This window comes from Pollicipes pollicipes, unplaced genomic scaffold (genome assembly GCF_011947565.3).
Source record: "Pollicipes pollicipes isolate AB1234 unplaced genomic scaffold, Ppol_2.1 Scaffold_7261;HRSCAF=8764_pilon_pilon_pilon, whole genome shotgun sequence".
NCBI lineage: Eukaryota > Metazoa > Arthropoda > Thecostraca > Pollicipedomorpha > Pollicipedidae > Pollicipes > Pollicipes pollicipes.
In genome coordinates, this window is record NW_023597054.1 from 5,744,047 (window position 1) to 5,758,486 (window position 14,440).

The following is a 14,440-nucleotide window of genomic DNA, read 5'->3' on the forward strand; positions in this document are numbered from 1 at the left end:
CTGTAGAGGCTTACGAACTAGTGCCCAGGATTTACACGCTGTGCTAAGTCACCGCTGTCCGGTTGCTGTTTGCCTCCAGGAGACGAAGCTGTCGCCGGATTCTCACTGCACCATCAAAGGTTACACAATATTTGGAAAAGATGTACTACCAGACACTGTGGCGCACGGTGGTGTGCTGTTGGCAGTGCACCACAGTATGCCTGCGCAGCAGCTGAGGCTGCAAACCTCGCTCCAAGCTGTTGCTGCACGCGTACATTTTAATCATCGTCTTGTAACCCTGTGCTCAGTGTATTTGCCACCGGGGCTGAGTTTTCCATTGGTACAGCTCTGACAGATGATGGCAGAGCTTCCTCCGCCTTTGGCTATCTTGGGAGATTTTGACGCACACCATACCGTTTGGGGTTGTGATAACAGCAACGCGCGGGGACGTTCTTTAGAGCAATTTATTCGCGAAGAGTCGCTCTGTGTTTTAAATACGGGATCTCGAACGCATTTTACGTTACCGTCAGGTCAAACGTCGGTTTTGGACCTAAGCCTGGTGAGTCCGCAGCTCGCGCAGCTTTTTACATGGACTATAGCCGACGACCCTATGGGAAGCGCCCACTTCCCAGTGTGGTTGGAGTACTGTGACGGGGCGGTTCATGGCCCTCGGCCACGACGATGGAATCTTAAAAAAGCGGATTGGAGTGAGTTTCAGTCTCAGCTACAGAGGGACTTTGGTGCACAGGCCGTTGATGGTGCAAACTACTCCATCGAACATTTCACGTCCGCGCTTTTACGTGCAGCAAACGCGGGCATCCCAAAGACATCTGGAGCTCCTCGTCGCACCCCGGTGCCGTGGTGGACCGACGGGTGCCGAGCTGTTATCCGGGCACGTAGGCGGGCCTTTCGGGCCTTCGACCGTCATGCCACCACCGATAATTTAATCGCATTTAGGAAGGCGAGAGCCTTGGCACGGCGCACCATCCGGGAGGCAAAGCGCGTCTCCTGGCAAGAGTACGTGGGACGCCTAAATCGTTTCACTCCCATGTCTCAAGTATGGTCACAGATTAAGCGTATCTCCGACCAGTTTTCCGCGGTTCCGCTACCGGTTCTTGGGGTTGGTGGGCGGGACATTTTACATCCTGCTGACGTCGCCAACGAGATCGGTCGTGCGCTTGCGGAACGGTGTGGAGACGGTAACGTTGATCCCCAGTTCCTGCGTCATTAGGCGCGTTGTGAGGCCAGTCCAGTGGACTTTTCCACCTCTGCGCACCTCGCCTACAATGAACCATTTACAATGGTGGAGCTGAGGGCTGCTGTTAGCAGGCTTCGGAGCGTATCAGAGGGTCCTGACGAAATACATAACGACATGATTCGACATCTACCCGTCTGCGTACTGGACGTTCTTTTGGCCATTCTTAATCGTCTTTGGGAACGAGGCGAATTTCCGAACCTTTGGCGAGAAGCTGTTGTTGTACCCTTTTTAAAGCCAGGTAAGAGCGGTAAAGATCCGCTTCACTACAGGCCCATCTCTCTTACATCTTCACTGTGCAAGCTGATGGAGAGACTTGTCAATGGCCGTCTTTCATGGTTTTTAGAGAAACATGACATTTTTACTGATTCTCAGTGTGGTTTTAGGAAACACCGTAGCACGCTGGACCATCTTCTTATTTTGGATACTGTTGTCCGTGCTGCTTTTAAACAGCGTCGTCATGTGGGAGCTGTCTTCTTCGACATAGAGGGCGCTTATGATACCACATGGCGACATGGTATACTTATGAAGGCTTTTAAGCACGGTATTCGTGGTGACATGGGCTATTTTTTACAGACCTTAGCGGAACGTTTTTTCCGCGTCCGTGTTGGTTATCAGTTTTCCGATCGTTTCATACAACGGAGCGGTGTGCCCTAAGGTGGCGTTTTAAGTGTCGCGCTTTTTGCGCTTATGATTAATGACGTCGGAGATGCACTGCCTCAGTCGATCGGTCGCTCGCTGTTCGTCGACGATCTTGCGATCTGGTGCAGCTCTTCTCTGACCTCAGCGATGGAGCGTCAGCTGCAACTAGCTGTAGCATGTTTGGAGAGATGGGCCACGCTGAATGGTTTTCGTTTCTCCACGTTGAAAACAACGGGTGTACACTTTTGTCGCCGTCGTGGTCACTGTCGGGATGTAGCGATCCGACTGTATGGCAAAGCGATCCCATTTGAGCCCGTGGTCCGTTTCCTGGGCGTGCAATTGGATCACCGTCTTACTTACAAAGACCATATAAAGGCGTTGCGAACCAAGTGTTTTAAAACCCTGAATGTCCTGAAATGCATTGCACGCGCGTCTTATGGTGCGGACAGGAAAACGCTCCTGCTCTTCTATCGCTCTCTTATCAGATCCAAGCTCGACTATGCTTCTTTTATTTATGACGGCGCTTGTGAGTCAGTAAAACGCGCATTGGACACGATACATCATACAGCCTTACGTATCGCAACAGGTGCATTCAGGACCTCTCCGACAGCGGGCCTCCTTGTTGAGGCCCACGAGCCCTCTTTGTCCACTAGGAGAAAGGTACTGGGCATGAGATACGCCTGTAAGTTGGCGCAGTTCCCCGATCACCCAACATGCAAGTGGGTCTTCTCTCGCCGCACAATACGCATGTTTCTCACTGGGAGGGCACATCATATCGCACCTTTCTGTGTGAGGACTTTCATACTTTTGCAGGAGTGTGGCATTCGCACACGGCAGGTGATTCGTTGGGAAATTCCCGAGACCCCTCCTTGGAAGCTCTATCCATCAGCGGTAGATGTCTCACTTGCCCATTTCGAGAAGAGGCAGGTGTCTCCGGATGAGTTTCGGCTAAGGTCTTTGGAGTTGATTGCGTCATACCCGGATCACAAGAAGACCTACACGGACGGTTCGAAAGCGGACGCCGGTGTTGGATGTGCTTTTGTCCAAAGTCCTGTTACACGGTCTTTTGCTTTGCCTGGTCACGCATCGGTCTTCACATCTGAGCTAATAGCCATTCTTAAAGCACTCCATTTCATAGAAGTTGACAGTGACAACCAACATTTAGTTTTATCGGACTCTCTTAGTAGCCTGATGGCACTGCAAGATTTAGATTCATCACATCTCATCGTTCAGAACATTTTAACTCTTTTTACTAGACTGTCGCGATCCCGGAAGTAGGTGGTATTCTGCTGGATACCAAGCCACGTTGGCATATCGGGTAATGAAGCGGCTGATGCCGCAGCAAGGCGTGCCACACACGGATCTGGCGCCCTTACGATGACAGTCCCCGCTAACGACCTATATGCAGTGGTATCTGCCTTTATGTTGAAGCAGTGGCAAGCGAATTGGGATGTGCATGCTGCCAATAAACTGAGGGAGATAAAGCCCCGGTTGGGACCATGGGCGTTCAGCTGTCGTAGGGTGAGGCGAGAGGAAGTGATGCTATGCCGCCTGAGAATAGGCCACACATATGCAACTCACCGATACCTCTTATGCGGGGAAGACCAACCGCGGTGTCCCGCTGCGGGGATCGTTACACCGCACGACATGTCTTGATCGATTGTGCCCACCTCGTCTTGGAACGCATGCGCCATTTTGGATCTGGGTCCTTGCGTCCAACGCTTTGTGGTATATTGGGAGACGATTTCAGCTCAGTACATGACTGTCATATTTTTAGTTTTCTTGAAGACGTACACTTCCATGCCATATTTCGAACGAAACCTTATCTCTCCGCTTTTTCAGGCAACTGTTGGATAAAAAGTAGGTTATTGGCGCCATATGACCAACGTAGTCGGTGCGCCCCAAAGCCCAAATCATCATCATCATCACCTAGGTAACACCTTCTGACACTGTCTGTCAGACTGGCAATGTCAGAACTGGACTGGCGATGTCAGAAACTTGGGTGTTCTTGGCGTTTTTAGCCACAGGACATTTTGGTCTCCAAAAATGTATACTGGAAAGAATGTAATAATTGGTCTCTGAGCAACGCGAGATCAAGGCAAGCTTATTCTGAAACTTTGACAGCATTGCGCACCACACTCACAAGACTAATGGAGGGACACTGCCAGCAGTTTTCATCCAAATCTTTCTACCATATCAGTGTAGGTATACATTGGTACCTAACGTAAGGAAAAATCATTGTACACCATTCATCGTGTTTAAGGCGGAGCATATCGTAAATAATCTTAAAAGAGGTATATTCATGCTCCTACCTTCGAATTTTAAGAACTACGATACCGAGCTCCCGAGCGCCGCACACACCCCACCGCCACGACTCCCCAGCGGCGTTTCAGCGCTATCGTTGCGTAATACGGTATATCTGCTTATCAAGAACCATAGAAAATGTACGGGACCGATGGAACAGTAACAATGCAATGAAAAACGTCTCTTATCGCGTCTAGGTACGTCCATGAAACGGACAGGCCAGAATAGTCCAAAACATAGCCTAAACCAGCTTAACCTAACCTAACTTAGCCTAGCCTAACAACCTAATATAACCTAGCCTAACCTAACCTAACCCCCTCCCCTACCCTATCCCCTTCAACCCAGTGTCCCATTGGCATCCATGTTTCATGCCATATATATGTACCGTGTTAAGAAGTTTTGTTTAGCCGCCATGTTCTCATTTTGCTTTTCATTCCCAACCAAAAACGTCATATTTCCCCCACGGGAGGCGTTCATATTGTCCAAAGTACAGAATGTCCAAAGGTACAGAATGTCCAAAGTACAGAATGTCCAGGGTACAGAATGTCCAAAGGTCATAATGTCCAAGGTACACAATGTCCAAGATGAGAAATAACCTCCAAAATGGCGCAGGGTGGAAGGAGCCCGTTTCATAATGCCCAATGTACAGAGTGTCCAAGGTACAGAATGTCCAAAGTACAGAATGTCCAATGTACGTATTGTCCAAGGTACAGAATGTCCAAGGGCCAGAGCTCCCAAAATAGTTCTTGGAGCGGCCGCCAGGGTGTGAATAATCGCCCTTGTTGGTAGGCAGCGTTGCTCCGCCCACCGTCGGCCGAGCGCGTACAGTCGACGCCAGTGCGAACACTACAAGCATGCGGTCGGGGGGGGGGGGGGGGCGCATAGCAACGGATTCATTTCCCACGCTGGTGCAGAGATGGTGTCGGATGCTGTTGGTCGGCGAGGCCGCGCTCGACTTGCAAGTGCTCGTTGAGTACGAAACGAGTACCGTGGTGTGGGGCGTTGGACACGCGCGGAGCTGCCGTGAAAGCGTCGCAGCGTTGCCCTTAGCCGGCGTGGAACTTGTTCCGTGTTTGACCGAGGCGTGTTCGCTGTTTGGTCATAGCTTTATGAAACTAGACTCTCTTGTTGCAACTACTTCTTATTTTTAGTGATCGCTGTCACGTTTTCACCACAACTAGCCTACAGCGTCCAAAGGAGCAAACCTTGCAAAAGAGAGGGGAAAGTATGGGTATCAAAAATTTATGCTTCCTATCGGGTTAATAGCCTGTTTCGGATCATTTATCACTGGGATTATGTCAGAGATGTAACACATTTCAAAAGCACACTACATTACAAATCATAGGATATGGTTCAATGAATAGCTATTTGGGGTCAAGGTACTGCACATGATGCCATTTAGAACAATCAGCTGGTGCATCAACAGATTGGTGGAGACTTTTCATTGATGTAGATTCCCCACGTCAATTTATTGGGCCTGTCAGGGGCGGCGCCAGGAGATATAAGTTGAGGAGAGGCTTTTCCAGCGGACTTCTTGAACAACATGAGGTCTCCTTTCAGAGGGGGGAAGGCTGTGGCTGTCACATGTGGGCTGGGCAGCACTCACTAACTGATTGAGCCACGGCGGCGTCTCTGCTACTAAAAGTCCCACCAGTCCAATAGGACGCACTGATTAACAAGTCATGAGATCCCGCTGGACTGAGAGGTGGCTGTGCTTAGTTTCATGTATCTAGGAAGTAAGTCTGTAAAATGGTCGAAATCTGAGGACAACTTCGGTTTTTTAGATATGCTCGCCCTAGAAGGGAAGTCGGTGACACTGCCTCTGTTCATCGCATGAGAGCAAACCCAGAAATCTATCACTCGTTAAAAGAAAAAGGCAATGCTTAAACGTGTGCTAACCGTTAGTGCTCAAAACAGTACCGTAGCACACACACGCGCGCACACACACGCCCGCACGCCCGCACGATTTTTTCTCACAATTTTGACATCTATGTCAAAACACAGGTACGTCAGTATACCGGGAGACCGGTGGCTACGCCAAGATTCCATGCCAATATTTCCAAAATATTATGACAAATCAACAGTTCCAGGTAGCGCACGTGGTCACCAGTGAATAACTCAACGCATAACGCGCAATCCAAAAGGCCTGTGAATGATCGTAGCTGTTGTAAATATGTGGAGATCCTGACAAGAAAAGTATTAAGATAATCAAGCATGCAAGCTCCCATATCCTAATGCGAGGCACACGGCACTATGATAAGGCTTGCACGAGACATCAATGGCTAGGCCGGAAGGTTTCGATGGACTGTATCACAAATCAGAAGGCAATTCGCTACAGGAAATCAGTGTCAAAATCAATCAGCAGACAAGTGTTGCTGAACGTACCTTATCTGAACAACAGCCCTAACAATCAGTATTTCGCGATGGTGCTTGCGAGTTTATCCTCTGTCAAAGTTTACCGACACGTAGCGATTCTTGTATCCTTGGTCCGCATTGTCTTATGCCGTTGCTGAAATGTGCACCTAAAAGTTTAAGTATGTTATGTGTGCCATTGGTGCATGTATGTCGACTACTTCCGCCCCCAATTGTGAGCGCACGCTCTCCGTAGATATGTCTCCAGGTGTTCATTAAACAAGCCCGAGTGTCATGCATTATTCTTCTCACATACAATTTCACTGGAAAAGATTACAAGACATTTGTGTACATCCTGTGCGTACAGAACCATATACCATGTACTGTGCATTCTGCTCTATTCTCTGCATTTTAATTTCGGTTCACTGAGACCATCGGTGTGGGAACAGGAGGCCAGGGGACCATGGACCTCCCACTTTTCAAGGTGGGGGGCTTGCAATGTTAACTGCCCCCCCCCCCCTCTCCACTTTTCAGATTAAGGTTGCATTTGGCCTACTTTTGCACTACATATAACATGCATGCCGATTTACCTGTTTCACCAGACATCGCTCTTAAGATGCATCATCTTTTTCGTTTGCTCATTGGCCATCGCTTAGTGTTACAGCCGCAAGGCCGGAGCCGCATGCAATGGAGACTGCAACGCCGGGTGTCGAGGCTGTTGTTGCTATGACTTGGGAGCGCGCATGTTTAAGACTATATTACGTAGTTTTTTTATCAGTTATCAGTTATGACAGGATCTTGAGCATATTAAGACGAACATGGGTTAGCCATGTTAATGGAAATTAGGAACCCCATTTCATCTACAATCTACTATCAGGGAGAACTCAATATCTCTGAAGAACACAGAAAAACATGGAACTAGAGTCTATGTGACAATTATTGGACTATCTGCGGTGATCAGGGATGTTGTTGCGTCAATGAGGGTTCCTGTGCTGATCCGGGGCTAACTGCGCGGGACAGAAGGCCTCCCATGTCGGGGATGAGAACAATGTGGTATGCTATACCCTTTTAGTGGCCTCCGGATCGACCAGGCGATCCCACCCCGTGTCGCCAGAATGATAGCCAGAAGACACTTCGCGATGGAACGGAATGGCCCTTCAACCCTTGACCGGAAACGGTGATGTACCCCTCATGTTCTTCTCAAGAGGCCCTTACCCGGAAGGAAATAAGGAGTCTCATTATTGTTGAGTAGAGAGGGATTTCATTATTGTTGAATAGGATGGGTAGAAATCAGCTTAAAAACGAGCAAGTTCATGCCATGCTTGCCTGAGAACGCTAATTTTTCCAGAATGTACTGGTGAAGCAAATTACCTCAAAATGCTTGAGCATACCCGCCCGCAACCTCGAGAGCAAGGATGGTCTGGGTTGCAGCTTCCGTAAAACCAAAAAGTTTCGGCCATTGCAATTGCCACCAGACGGCGGGCGCCGTGTTAATCTGTCTACTGGATAGACAAATACTTGCAAAAACACGAAAAATAGAGATCCTACCTTCACTCTTCCAGTTCAATCACCAGATTCCATCCCCACTTCCCGGTGCTTTAAGGGCGAATCCGTTCTTTTCATCAGTCAAAAACTTGCACACGTGAAATATGCGCTCAATACTTTTCCTACACTCTACAATATTTCAGAATACTTTTTCAGGAGCGCCGTCATTTTCATCCAACCGTTGGCCACAGCTTAGTATCAGCTGCTAGGCCGACGTTGTGCAGCCTATGGAGGCTGCAACACTTGGTGTCGAGGCTTGTGTTTCTAAGATTTTGGAGTGCGCATGCTCAAAATGACGTCACATAACTTGTATTTATAATCGTTTGGTGTTAAAAGGTAATAATTTCAGAAGCGTCATCATTTTCGTCCACCGGTGGGCCACGGATATAAGTTAGCCACTGGGCTAAAGCTCCGCAGATAATGAAGGCTGTAACGCATGGTGGTGAAGTTTTTTTGCTAAGATTTGCGGGCGCGCATGTCAAGAACGCATGTTACATAAATTACATCACTAAAAGATGCCAAGTGAATGGTGTACATTTCCAGACGAACATGACCTGGCTATGCTAATACACATTGTTGCCCACTTGATCTGCAAATTTTCATCTTCCAATTTGAATCAAACGCATCGATCTACAATCTACCTTCGCGATGTCCTGAATGTCTGTAGAACCAAGCCGAAGATTCTGACAAGGCTTTTGAATTCTATCAATTTAGAAAGAGTCAACTAACCATTGTAACTTAAGAACGCCGGTAACTTATTCCATGCAGTCGTTCAACGGCTGATTTCTGCAGTTTATTGACCTCAAAATACAAACAGACTTCAGCTCGCGGTAGCTCCTGGTTTCTGTGCGGGTTACACGGTAACAATAACCATAAAACGAAGAAAACCTTGTCCCCTGTTAACCAGTAAGCTATATCCGGGGATTTTTGGGGGGATCACCATAAGATGGGCTTTTGTCAACCATGTGTTCCCCCTTGGCAACGCTCTGGCTACGCCCCTGCCGACACACAAAAGCAGATCAAGTTGGGTACGTTGCATGATGGACAATGAAGTGTCCGTTGGGCCAATCCATACCTAAGGCATACAGCTTCCCGGAGGCTATTTTTCTGCGATGGTATGGTATAAGGGAAGGTTATTCGGAAAAATACTGTTGCAGGTGTCCAACACATGTTTCACCATGTAGTGGTAGCGCTGATCCAAAAGTATGCAGCAAAGTAGCCATACGATCAGCTCGCAGTCAGTCGTGCGGGAGGCATCCGGGCCAGGGCAGTGACCACCGATGACGGACAGGAGCAGGGCCCAGATAAGGAATATATGGCAGATGGGCCTCGTGGCTTGGTTCTTGAAAGCAGTGTGAGCCATTGATCCACTTTCAAAATTCTCACTAGCCTATGTCCAGGCCGTACCTTGGCATTTACACTGTGGAGGTAGATGCCTCCTCAGTGGCCCAAAATGCCTACCCGCTCGTGCAATTTAGCTTCCCCAGGAGGGATAATGTTAAAATGAACGAATAATCTCGGGGAGCTGGATAGCCCTATTTGCCAAATGGCAGATGAGTCGAATAGACAAGATTGTGCACCAATGAGAAACAGCTCTAGATGCATATCTAACGTAGCAGCCATGACATTTGAATAAAGAGCGGTGACAACCTCCATCTCTACCCCCTCTCGCCGGTCATCGGGCTCGCTTTCCAGAAAAAAATTGCTGAAGTACACCCTGAGCTTGGCCCCCACCTTTTGAAACGTTCCTACGCCTTTGATTGAAGCATATATGACAAGCTTGATGAGGTTTTTATGAGTCCTTTTTCTTTCGATTTCGGCAAAGAAGCCTGGCATGAGCTAGTTCCATGAACCAAAACGCGCAAGTGTCATCGGTGTGTCGCATGTGCGATCATGGTCTTATATGTCATATAACTGGAAGAAAAGATGAATCCAGACATAGCATAGATAATAAAGTCTAGCAGGATGATAGTTTAGATACTATCACTACACGCGAAAACACTAAACGTGACAAAGAACTTGTAGGAATACTCCGTTTAGAGAATGAATAGGGTCGGTATAGTGACCATAATCGAGGAAAACTCGATAGCATATCACTCTTCGGTATTGCACTGAGTGCTTCCTGACTGTTTCCAAGAACCATCTCACAGATTTGACAATGGCCTGGTGTTCTTCGCAATCTCAGTGCACGACTTGAGCGCATAGCTACATGAAATAGCCGTGCACCTCCCCTAGCTCTAGTATTTGTTTTCTCTCATCTCTCTTTCGAAATGAGGCTTAAATCAAGGTTGTACACCAGATATATTGACAAAATTTGTTACATCAGAGCCTAGGAGACCGACTGGTTAGCTTTCTTTGCTAAAATTAGAAACGCTATCCCAACATGTCTGTCATACCGGTACAGAGCGCTCAATAAAGTTGATTGCTTCCCCGACACATTATTTGTAGTCCCGCTAGATGGGACCTAAACCACAGCAATACGCTTCAAGCCCATAGTGCCCCGATTACACTACACTTCGCGTCGGCACGCCCATGACTAAACAACAAACAGGCATGAAATCTCAAATATTAAAAGCGTTGCGCGTTTCCTCTGGCCTTCAGCCGTGTGAGCATAATGCGTTTGAAATTAAATTAAATGGGAAATGCTTCTCGTTTTCCACAATATATACCTGTACAGACGGGTGTCCATTGCCGCCTGTATTGCGCCTCCTCGGTGTAATTTCTCATCACGTCCAGAAAGAAGCCGTAAAAATGTGAAATAAACGCATTCTTCATATGTGGAACACGTCTTCATAGATCACGTCATGTGAGAACAGGGATATACTGCGCTACCACTGCACGGCGGACGGGTGTCCATTGCCGCCTGTATTGCGCCTCCTCGGTGTAATTTCTCATCACGTCCAGAAAGAAGCCGTAAAAATGTGAAATAAACGCATTCTTCATATGTGGAACACGTCTTCATAGATCACGTCATGTGAGAACAGGGATATACTGCGCTACCACTGCACGGCGGAAAGACTGCAAACAGGGGCGGGTCCAGTATGTCGTGAAAGGGGGGGGGGAGCACGCGACATTTTGGTGCCCCCTAGAGTTTGGGGTCTTTTCCAAACAAATTCTGCCATCAAATTTTGAGATAAAAAGGATATGTGCATTACATTCCTAGCTTTTTAGCCAAAGTAGTGAAAGCTTTTAGTCTTTTTTTGCTCTTTTTAGCCCTCGTTTTCTAAGGGCTGCACAGCATAACATGGGTTCCAATACTTGAATTATTTATTTTCCGCATAAATGTGCATTTATATACAACTATATACATACATACATTTTATATGTATATATGTGATAGTAAATACGGAACCCACGCAAGCAAGATGCATCACCTTGGGGTAGCATGACCAGCAGTTCTCATCCTAATTTCATTCTAGTTGACCGCCCCAGGAACCCCAGTGTTCCGTTTGGGGGTAAAAGCTCCTCACATATGCGCCAAAGGATTAAAAATGAAATTAAAAATGGGGTAAGACATCAAATCTCAAAGAACTTAAGTACAGGGACAGTTCAGGTGGGATAATCGAGGCGCAAGATTTCAGGCCGGTTCGTCGGACACCTCAGTGGCGCAAGTATACAGAAGGTGCGCTCATCGTTGCGAAGAAAACATGACAGGTAAACATGTTAAGTATATCTAATGTCGAATTAAGCAATCGCATCGCGTGCGTAGTTTTGATAGGTGCAGCATTGCACAAGAAACACTAGTTGTAAGAAGACATTTTAACGTCAGGAGACGAGTATGCATATATTTAAATTGTTGCGCGCAATCGTCAACTTTAATCGAGGCAAGTAAGCATGCATCGTCTTGGGACGTCAATGAGCAGCGTTTTCATGTGGAGTACATTTAGAAATGGTGCTTTAGTCATTGTCTTGAACACCTTGACCTTACTCTTGGTAGCGGTCATCTAATACATCAAATTTAACCGTCCGTGTTTCGATCAGCTTTCCGCACGTGCTGGATATGGGGTGTTCCTTTAATACCATATTGAAGAGCATTCACCCTCATTCAACGATATTCACGACTGACCACGAAACATTTTTGATGTTAGCTTGCTATCGCTGAAACCCCATCCCACAGTAACCACAATGCTAGTGTATGATGCCAGAAGCGAATACCTCCAGCTTACTTGTTATATTAAGTTGTTTGAACTTATTAACCCGAACTTATGATGTCTGCATTATACTGACAATTGAGCAGTCAAGATCGGCATCCAGAATTGCCCACTGATGGTGTCGATTTCGACAATTGTATTTTTGGGCGTAGCACGGCTATAATTCCGTTTCATATTCCGCCTGCCTTCAAAGTTTTTTAGCAGCCCAAAACGCAGGCAAACCTTACTGGGCCCAACTTTGACAATCAGCAACCGATGCCCGGCGCGGCGCGTCCAGCCGGCTCCATTGCGTCGTGGAGTGGACATGGATCTGTTACTCAGCTAGTAATCCGGCCGACCAGCCTCACGCGCGTGGTCTTCGTAATGGTGTCGACTGTATGCGCGCGGCCGGCGCTGGGCGGGGCAACGCTGCCTGCCAATATGGGCGGTCATTCTCACCCTGGCGGCCGCTGTAGGAACTAGTTTGGAAGCTTTGGTCTTTGGACATTCTGTACCTTGGACAATACGTACATTGGACATTCTGTACATTGGACATTATGAAACGGGCCCATTCCACTCTGCGCCATTTTGGAAGTTATTTCTCATCTTGGACATTGTGTACCTTGGACATTCTGTACTTTGGACGTTTTGTACCTTTGGACATTCTGTACTTTGGACAATATGATACGGACCCTTCCCCACCATGTCGACCAATCTACAAACAATACGGAAGACTGCTTGGATACGCATGAAACTCATTTCATTGGGTTCTTGTTACCTTGGCCTCGCACATTTTTATGGTTCTTGATGCGCAGTTATGTTGTGACCACGCAGTAATGTTGTGATCACGTGTAGAAATGGCGCCGGGGTCGTGGTTGCCACGTGTTTGTGCTCGGATGTTCGCTGTCGTAGTTCTTTAAGTTCCAAGGTAAGAGTTTAGATGACCTGTTTTACGATTAATTACGATATGTTCTGCCTTAAAAACGACGAGTGATGTACAGTGCTCTTTCTTAACATGAGGTAGCAATGCATACCCTGACAACCACATCACACACGTTTTCTTTCAGAGCATGCAGTGCCCAGGTCCGTTGCTACTCACCAGCACACGTTTAACCCACTTTCCACCCACAAACAACACCGGCGAGCTCAGACGCCGGGCCCGGGCACGCACTCAACGTTTCTTGACGGGCCAGCGAGAAGGAAGTGGCCAAAGAACATCTCGTATACTTCACCATCCAACTTGCTGGATTACACATGGGAATCATTGTACTACAATACAAATTGATACAAAAGTACATGATGTCACGCTAACATATATCCCTAAATATAGGATGAATTGATCATATATGAATGAAAATTATTTCAATGCTTTTTCAATTGCTTCTTTATTAAATTTGCATGTGAGGCTACCAAAAAAGAAGACTGTATAGGATGTATTGTGTTGACGTCATCACAAACACTCGTTTGGACACGGTAAATCGCGCACAACCATCTGTAAGATTTTTGGAGGGTGCAGAAGCAGGTGCATAACCACCCTCCATGTCGGGGGTGTAAAAGCCGGCGCATAACCGCTCCCGTTTTGGGGGTGTATACACACCGCCAATAGGAAACTACAACCCTGGTCCCAAATTAAGTATATCCAGGCCAGCAAAAACCTAGGCAGGTATCACATTGCCCTGGAATCTTTCCCTTAGGTGAGAGACATCGTACCTTAGCCAGAATGTAGCTGCACTGACTGCTATGCCCCATATGCTGTCATTGATATTATTGTGGCTTGTATGACATTTCAATAATAAATTTGTGGTCATGTCCTCTGGGGAATTGGTCAACAGCTGCCCAACATTTTAAAGATTGGTTTCTAGCAGCCTTAATTGGGACTCACACCAATACAATAGAATTGCCAATATCATCAACTCGCTATCAGCTCCGTGGCTTGGGAAGTGTAGCCAGTGTAGGTATACATTGGTACCTCATGTTAGAAAAAAAACATTGCACATCATTCGTCGTGGTTAAGGCGTAACATACGGTAAATAGTCGTAAAACGGGTAGATTCATGCTCCTACCTTTGAATTTTAATAACTACGACAGCGAGCTCCCGGGCGCCGCGCACACTCCCAGACTCCCCAGCGCCCTTTCTGCGTTATCGTTGCGTGGTTACAACAGTTATGCTTATCAAGAACCATAAAAAGTGTACGGGGCCAAGGTAACAATAATAATGCAATGAAATACGCTT